General features: G+C 40.2%; 1 protein-coding gene across 20 annotated transcripts in view; it reads right to left on the reverse strand.

Moving 5' to 3' along the window:
* Positions 1-7,221, reverse strand: part of ZFP69 (ZFP69 zinc finger protein) — an 85,270-nt gene extending 78,049 nt beyond the window's left edge. For 17 of the 20 annotated variants that reach the window (XM_082388335.1, XM_082388334.1, XM_082388353.1 and 14 more), the window contains exon 1: positions 34-712. The gene's annotated coding sequence lies outside the window, so the exon portion shown is untranslated. Of the gene's footprint in view, positions 1-33 lie in introns of all 20 variants that reach the window. The other 3 variants (XR_014243464.1, XM_082388348.1, XM_082388339.1) reach the window with 3 other exon arrangements.
* Positions 7,222-9,238: the final 2,017 nt, after the last annotated feature.

Below are 9,238 nucleotides of genomic sequence, written 5' to 3' on the forward strand. Positions count from 1 at the left end.
TTGCAGACACAGGCAGCTGAGCTTCCTACTCACCAGACCGGCCTTGGACGCTGGCAGGACGAGAGATGGGGGCGTGAGAGAGTCCGTTCTTGAGGCTTTCAGCTCCAGAGGGTGTCTCTTTAGAGAAGGGCCGTGGGTAACAGATTTTGTTCTTTCCCGGCCTTTTATAGACAGACCACATCCCCACCCAACACAATGATTCTTTTAAAAACGCCCAACGTTCACGCAGGCTTCCTTCGGAAGCTCAGAGGACTATCGGCCTCCGGACGGGACCGGGGAATCTTTTCCAAATTCCCGAGAGGCGGCCTAGGGCGGGTGCTGCGGCACCAGGTGAACCCACCGCCCCTCCAAGGTATCCTTTCCCGGCCGCACCCCCGGGAACGGGGCTTTGGGGGCCGCAATGCGAGGGGTGCCCAGAACCGGCTTCCCGCAGACCTGGCCGAGGCTACAGCTCGCCGGCCGCTGCTTTGATGCCGGCCCGGCGGCAGCAGCCAGGCCCACCGGCGCCCAGCCTCCTGGGCCGCAGCCCGGGTGTCCCGGCGCCTCCACCCTCCCGGCGCGCCGTCGCCTTTGCCCGTGCCCCGGGTCGCTCTCGCCCGGGTCCTGGCGGGTTCGGGGTGCGGCCCCCGATGCTGCGGTGCAGCCACAGACCCCGGCGCCCGCCCTTCTTCCGGCGGCTCAGCACGCCTGGCCGCCCGCTCCGCCCACGGGGAGCCGCGAGGGCCCCGCCCTCTCCAGGGAGGCAGGCGCTCCCGAAAACCCGGAACCCGGACTCCGCCGGATTCCCCCACGGCACGCGTGCCCCCAGGGCTGCCAGACCCTGGTCAGCGGCCACCCAGGCGGACCGCTTGCGTTTCCTGACTGTGGTCCCAAGACACTAGGTGGCCCGCCCAGCTCTTCTGGTGGGGAAGCCCTTTCTCTGTCGTTCATTCATTTATTCAACTGTCTTCTGAGTGCCTAGATCTGCCACACATTGTTACAGGCTCTGGGGAGATACCAGTTATCAAAAAGCAGTCCTGCTTTCTTGGATCTTAATTCTGGCAAAATTAAATAGATAATAATAATGTAGAAAGGGAATATTGCCTGCCATTCCAGTAAACAACAAATTGCCTGACATCAAGCCGTCAGCCACTGCAGCCCTCACTGAGAGGGGAATTCAGGATGGAGACAAACAGGAAACACTCTGCACTCTGGATACTGGCCCTAGATAGTTAAGATGCGTATCTAAGGAATAATTTCAATGAGCCCAGACTCTTGCATCTTCCCATACATAGAAAAGCACTAAAATCATTAAGTTTTTTTGAGATGTCTGTAGATTAACAGTAATCTTTTTATGTTTGACTACATGTCTTTCTTCAGCAAAAAATCCTATGTATCCTGGCTCCTCCCTTACCTCTTCAAAGCAGTTCCTCAGAGCTATCTGAGAGGCTGTCTCCCAGGCTATAGTCCTCAGCAAGTTCCCCAAATAAAACTTAACATGCAACTTTTAGGTTGTGCACTTTTCTTCAGTCCACGATAAGTAGAAAAATAAAGAGATAATCCCCCAAGTGATGGTAAGGGCTATGAAGAAAAAGGAGGCAGCGTGTGGAGAGGGGGATAGGCGATGACTGGAGTTCCTCTTTCTGGTAACAGTGGGCTAGCATATTTATATCAACCCACCTCAGGAAACAACAATCAAATTTAAAAAACTCTGGAATACATGCAGAGTATGTGAAGTTCTTAAAGGAATGTATTAATTTGCTAGAGCTGCTACAACAAAATACCACAGACTAGGTGGCTTAAATAACAGAAATTTATTTTCTCACAGTTTTGGAGGCTAAAAGCCCAAGATCCAGGTCTCAGCAGGATTGGTTTCTCCTGAAGCCATTCTCCTTGGCTTACAAATGGCTCCCTTCTCCCTATGACCTCACATGGTCTTTCCTCTGTGTGCTTTCATGCCCCTAGTGTCTGTCTATGTGTCCAATTTTCTTCTTCTTCTTATAAGGACACTTCTTAAAATCTCCTTATATGAAGATTGGATTGGATTAGAGTATACCCCAATGCCTCATTCGAAATTAATCACCTCTTTAAAGTGACCAAGCTTAATCACTTGAATATGTGATTAAATACAGTCAAATTCTGAAGTACTGGGGGTTAGGATTCCAACATCTGAATTTTAGGGGGATGCTATTCAGCCCATAGCAAGCTGTCTAAGAGATGGCATGATATTAGGGAATTGCCAGACCAAAAGCTGGAAAGCCAGGATCCAGGGACATGATATGACTTGGAAGATGCCTTTGCTGAGGGTATTTACCTAACTGGAAAATTATAATTTTTCACTTCAAAGAAGAAAAAATAAATAAAATACAGTGTGTGGGGAGTGAAATAGAAGACCCTCTGTATAATAACTGGGACCCCAAAGGGCTAAATACTCAGGAGAAGAATGAATTGGAAGTGGAACAGCTTCAGGGGAATTTACAGGCTAGGGTCAAATTGCCTGTCCAAGTCTTGATTTTGGTTTAAGGTGGGCTCTGACTGAGATGCTATCAGATGCCTGGCAAAAACAAATACAAATCCTCTCTGGAGGAAAGCATTATAATTATAGGCCTTAGATTGTTCCTACGTGTAAGTTTTCATAGAAATGGTGAGTACAGAGTTAAAGATAGTCTGGTACACAGGGAAACTAGACTCCTAGTGAGTGTTTCAGCAGAAACACAAACAACAGAAATAGATCTACAAAGACAACTGCTTTTGGAATTACCAGATGCAAAGTATAAAACAATTTATGTTTTCTTTGTTTAAAGAAATAAAAGATAACTCAGACAGTTTTGGCAGATACCTGGAAACTATAAAAAGTGATAAAACATATATTTTTAAAAAACTAAATAGAAACTCTATGACAAACAAATACACTAACAAAATTAAGAATTCATTGAATGCATATAATGGCAGATTAGACATAGATGAATAGAGAATAAATGAAATGGAAGGTAGGTCAGAAGAGATTATCTAGAATGAAGCATTAAGAAACAAAAGGATGAAATATATAGAAGAGAGAATAAGAGACATAGATGTTACAGTGAAAAGATCTAGCATAAGTTTAAGAGGAGACAGAGACAGTATTTGAAGAGATAATGGCTAAATATTTTTCAATACCTGTGAAAGCAAACAGATCACAGATTTAGGAAGCCAAATAACTCTAATGAGTTAAATAAAAAGAAATCCACATCTAGACACATCATAGTGAAACTGAAAAAAACTAAAGACAAAGAGAAAATCTTAAAAGTGTCTGTGGTAGTTTTAAAATATGCCCATTCCTTCCTCCCTCTCCCCTTGAATGTGAGTCAGACTAACTTCTGAAGAATAAAATGTGGGATTCCCTGGCAGTCCAGTGATTATGACTCCATGCTTCCACTGCAGGGGGCGTGGGTTAGATACCTCATCTTGGAACTAAGATCCCACATGCCATGCAGAGTGGCAAAAAAAAAAAAAAAAAAAAAAAAAGACTAGAATGTGGTGGAAGTGACAGTATGTGATTTCAGAAGTTAAGTCACAAAAGATTGTCACTTCTGCTTTGCACACTCTTTGATTGCTTGCTCTGAGGAACTTGCCAGCCATTTGAGTTAGCCATCTTGGAAGTGTATCCTTTAGCCCCAACCAAGCCTTCGGATGACTCCAATCTCAGCTGACATCTTACTGCAACTTCATATTGACTGAATTCTGAGCCAGAACCTCCCAACTAAGCAGCCTCTGAATTACTGACTCATTAAAAAATGTGAGATTTAAAAATGTTTATATTTTTAAGCCATTAAGTTTTGGAGTTACTTATTATGCAGAAATTCCTAATTAATACAGTGGCAAATTTTGATAACTAGCACAAGCAGCATTGTGAAAGCTAACTTATCATCAGCGATAATGGAAGCCAGAAGACAGTGGAATGAAATCTTCAATGTGTTGTGAGGAAATAATTGACAACACAGAATTCAATGCAGAATTTTAAAAAAACCTTTCAAGAATAAAGGAGAAATAAAGACATTTTCAGACAAAAAAAAAATGAGGGAGTTTGCCACCAACAGACTACATTAAAGAAAATTTTCAAGGCTGAACTTTAGGCAGAAAGAAAATGATTCCAGACAAAAGGACAAAAGTGCAAAAAGGAACAAAGAACAAAGAAAAAAATATGTAACTATAAATGAGCATTAATGATGTAGAGTAAAAATCTTAATAATTTGTGAGGTTAAAAAAATAGATTTGGACATACAGGGATATATGTATATGTATAGCTGATTCACTTTGTTATAAAGCAGAAACTAACACACCATTGCAAAGCAATTATACTCCAATAAAGATGTTAAAAAAAAGATTTAATATCCAAAAACAATGGCATAGAGGTTGGGAATAGGGTGAATTGAGTTAAAGTATTCTAAGTTAAAGTGTCATAGTTAAAGTGCTCTAAGGATTATTGTAGAGGAGAGTAGACGTATTCATTAACATTACATTCTGATAAGTAGAAAATGTATATTGTTAGCCAGTAGACTTATATTACTGAATATGAAAACCTATTATAAAGTTATAGTATCAGTAATTAAGACAATGAGGTAGGTATTGGCGCAAGAATAGATAAACTGACAATGGAAAAAGAGTCTAAATTCAGACCTACATATAGACCATCACCTGATTTAGGACAAGGGTGGAGGAAAAGAAGGTCTTTTAAATAAGTTGGTGATGGGTCAGTTGGACCTTTATATTAACCTCTACTTTACAACATAAACAAAAATCAGTCCTGATGGATTGCAAATCTAAATGTGATAGATAAAACAAAATTTTTTAGAAGAAAGTAGGAGAGTATTTTTACAACCTTGAAATGGGCATAGATTTATTACATGGAATAAAAAGTGCTAAACATAAAGGGCAAAATTGATAAATTAACCCCGATTAAAATTAAGGACCAGAGATTTCAGGTATTTTTGGTGAGGGTATAAACTGGTACAACTATTTCAGAAAAGCATTTGGTAGTAGTATTTACTGAAGCTGAACATTATGATCCAGCAATCCTATCCTTTGGTATATAACCAAATGGATACATGTATTTACCAAAAGACATATACTAGAATGTTCATAGAACATTCTTTATATTAATCCCAAACTGGAAACCACCCAATGCCCATCAGCAGTGGACTGAGAAAATAAATATTGCTATATCATACAGTAGAGTACACACAGCAATGAAAATAAAGACTAGAACTACACACAACAATATTGATGAATCTCACAAATATAGTATTGAGCAAAAGAAGCCAGATACAAAAGAATACACGTAATTCTATTTAAATAAAGTACAACAACAGGTGAAATTAACCTATGGTGTTAGAAGTTACCTTTTAGAGGATAGTGACTGGAAGGGAGCACCCACTGCTTCTGGACGGCTATAATTTCTGTTCTTAACCTATGAGCTGGTTACACAGACGCGTTTAATTTTGAAAACTCATTAAGATATTTATCTCTATATATGCACTTTTCTGTATGAGTATCATAATTTAATAAAGTTTCTAAAAAATGCATGTTGCAAAGCAGAAATAGAGACACAGACATAGAAAACAAATGTATGGATACCAAGGGGGAAAGGGGTGGGGTGGGGGGAATTGGGAGATTGGGATTGACACATATACACTATTGACACTATGTGTAAAATAGACAACTGAGGGGAACCTACTGTATAGCACAGGGAACTCTACTTAATGCACTGTGGTGTCCTAAATGGGAGGGAAATACAAAAGGGAGGGGATATATGTATATGAATGCCTGATTCATTTTGCTGTGCAGTAGAAGCTAACACAACATTGTAAAGCAACTATGCTCCAATAAAACTTAATTTAAAAATTTTTTTAAAATGCATGTTGTAACATTCAGGGTAACCACTAAAAGAACATAAGTAGAATATCTAACATCAAACTAGTAAAGAGGGCGGAAGAAGTGATAATATATAATCAATCCAAAAGAGAACAGCTATAAGTGGGGAGCTATTTTATACAGGGTAATTCAGGAAAATCCCTCTGATGAGATGCTATTTGACCAGAGACCTGATAGAAGTCAGGAAATGAGCCACATTTATATCTGGAGAAAGAGCATCTTAGAGAAGGCGAAGGCCCTGAGGTGAGAGCAGTGATGGGCATAAGCATGGACCAGCAAGGAATGCTGTATTGCTTGAGGCAAATCATAGTGAGAACATAAGTCATATGGGTGCTATCTGGAGAATAAACTGTAGGGGATGCAAGTGTGCAATAATTCATTGTGAAAGAAAATAGTGAACTGGATTAGGTGGTAGCAGTGGAGGTGATGAGAAAAGATATATTTTGAAGATACAGCCGACAGAATTTTCTGAGGGATTGAGGAGTCAAGATGATTCTGATTGGGCAATTGGATGCTCCCATTTACTGAGACAGGAAATACTGGAAACAGAGCAGGTTCAGAAACGGACTTGTTATATTTGAGATGCCTAATACACATCCAAGAGTCAATTATGCACTTGGAATTAAGAGTCTGAAGTGCTGTTTGGGGTCAGAAACATAAATTTGGGTGTGCAATGATCTGAGTGTTTGTGTCCCCTCCAAATTCATATATTGAAATCCCAAATACCCAATTGACAGTAGTTAAGAGGTGGGGCATTGGGAGGCACTTAGGTCAGGGGGGTGGAACCCTCATGAATGAGATTAGTGCCCTTAAAAAAAGAGCCCAGTGGGCTCCCTAGCTCCTTCCATCATGTGAGAACACAGGGAGAAGTCGGCAGTCTGCAACCCAGAAGAGGGCTTTCACCAGAACCTGACCGTGCTGCTATCCTGATCTTGGACTTTCAGCCTCCAAAATTGTGAGCAATAAATTTGTGCTATTTATAAGCCACCCAGTCTATGATATTTTTCTTACAGCAACCAAAACAGACTAAGGGTCCATTAGTAACAGACCGTTAGTAACGGAGGGAGAGGGAAAGGGAGTTTGTTCTCTGGCGTCTCTTCTTGTAAGGGCACTAATTCCATCATGAAGGTCACGCTCATGACCTCATCTAACCCTAATTACCTTCCAAAAGCCCTTCTCCAAATACAATCACATTGGGTGTTAGGGCTTCAACATACATATTTTGAAAAGAAACTTTTAGAAAAATAAAGGTAAATAGAGGAAACTTACCTGTGTTTTGAAATCAACTACATATATTTTCATAAAAATGTCTCATCAGAGAAATTAAAAGACATGTGAATGTCACACACAGCCCAGCTCCTGTCCCAGCAGTTTAACCCATCCAGCATTTCAACTGCTTAGCTGTGCAACCTTGGGCATATCATTTATCCCCTCAGATCTTCAGTGTCTTCATTTATAAAATGGGGGAAAATAATAGTATCCATTTCATAGGAATGATGCCATTTAAATAAGGTCATCTCTGTAGATGTACAGAATGTGTTTGGCACAAACAATCAGTTGAAAGGGGATGACAAACAATGAGGGGTATTTGGATAATTGACTAGAAATTTGGAAAGCAGAAACGTTTAGATCCTCAATTGCATCAGATGTAAAAACACAAACTCAAAATATAGGAAATAACCTTTTCAGTGATGCCAAGACTAACAACATTCATACAAATAAATTATATATGAAGGGATGAGTTAAACTGGGGTGGGGGGCTGTTGAAGGGGTGGAGCCTGGCTTCCCCGGGAGAGAGGCTGCGCATGCCACCATTCAGTCTCCATTTCAGCCCTGTTTCTTACCCCCGTCTCTTCTGTGTCTGGTTTCTCTGATTCCAGAGAAACTTGTCCTTCTCCAGAGAATAAACTAGTCTCCTTTGGGATGAATGAAGCTGGTAATGTAAACTATTTTACAAAACAAAGATAATGTAGTTAATCAGCCCTACTTAACTGCATTTTAAACAAATTAACTTAAAAATACCCTTCTATCTTAAAAGTATATCAGTTATGATTCACCATTCTCAGAGGCTTATAAATTCTGATCCATTTGCAAAGAAAAAAAAGGAAACGAAAAGGTTTCCTCACCTATAAAATCTAGATGAGACAGTACAGGAACTGCCTTTCTCTACTGTCATCATAGATACGTAATTCAATTCAGTTCGAATCAAAGCAATTCAACAAATATTTCTTGAGTCCCTACTGTGTGCCAGGCACTACTCTAGGCACTTATGATACACCGGGAAACAAAACAGATCCCTGCTCTCATGGAGCTTACATACTAGTAAGGGGAGACAATAGTAAATAATAAGCATAGTAAATATGTAAATTATCTAGTATGTTAGGTGATATGTGATATGGACAAAGAATAGAACAAATTAAGGGGGGGTTGGGAATATTGAAGTTAGGGAGTAAGGGACAGGTTGCAGTATTAAGTAGCATGGTCAGAACAGGCTTCAGTGAAAAGGCAACACTGAGCAAAGATGAGAAGGGAAGGGTAGGATGTCTGAAGAAACAGCTAGTGCAAAGGCTCAATGGCAGGAAGAGGTTGGAGTTCAAAAAAAAGGTCTGGGCTGGGGACGTGAATTTGGCAATTAAACAGATAGTATTTTAAGCTATAAGACATTATATGAGATCACTGAGGCAGGGACTCACTGAGGCAGAGAAAAGTGATGGTCATGCCTTTCACTAAAAGAAGCAATCAGAGAAACCCAAATTCTTGGGAAATCTAAGACCACAGAAACATGGACAAACATATAAGGAACAGTGAGCATCCTCACTGCCCTCTGCCCATCAAAGTCATACGGGACTTAAGAGTTAGAAGCCAGTTTTTTTTTTTTTTTTTAAGTAAATATACTAATAGAAAATATCTAGAGAAAATGGTATATATTCTGGATTAACAGCTTTACTTTTGATAGTTCACACAATGCTCAGGCAGTTGAATTGTTTGTTCTTCCATTTAAGAGTAAGAAGTTGAACTTGACCAATCTTCAATTATGTTTGGAAGGATGCAGTATTTATAAATACAGTGAAGTACTATGAATCAACTCCTCCACTTCTTCTCTCATACTTCCCTGCCTCAGTTTGGCCTGTGGTCACTTTCTCCCTGGTCTTCTTTGGTGGGCCTCTAGATGTCTTTTTCTGGGGCTATCTCAAAGACCCTCCCACTCAGCAGAAAGTACATTTTTGAATCTAATACTGTACATTTGGCAAATGGAAAGTCAAAAACAATTAAAATGGCAGCCACCAATCTTAATATATCTATCTTCAAAAAAACATCAATATGTATTAAGGAATTATGGCCTAATCTT

Source organism: Balaenoptera borealis (assembly GCF_965194805.1).
Source record: "Balaenoptera borealis genome assembly, chromosome: 1".
In the NCBI taxonomy this organism is placed as follows: domain Eukaryota; kingdom Metazoa; phylum Chordata; class Mammalia; order Artiodactyla; family Balaenopteridae; genus Balaenoptera; species Balaenoptera borealis.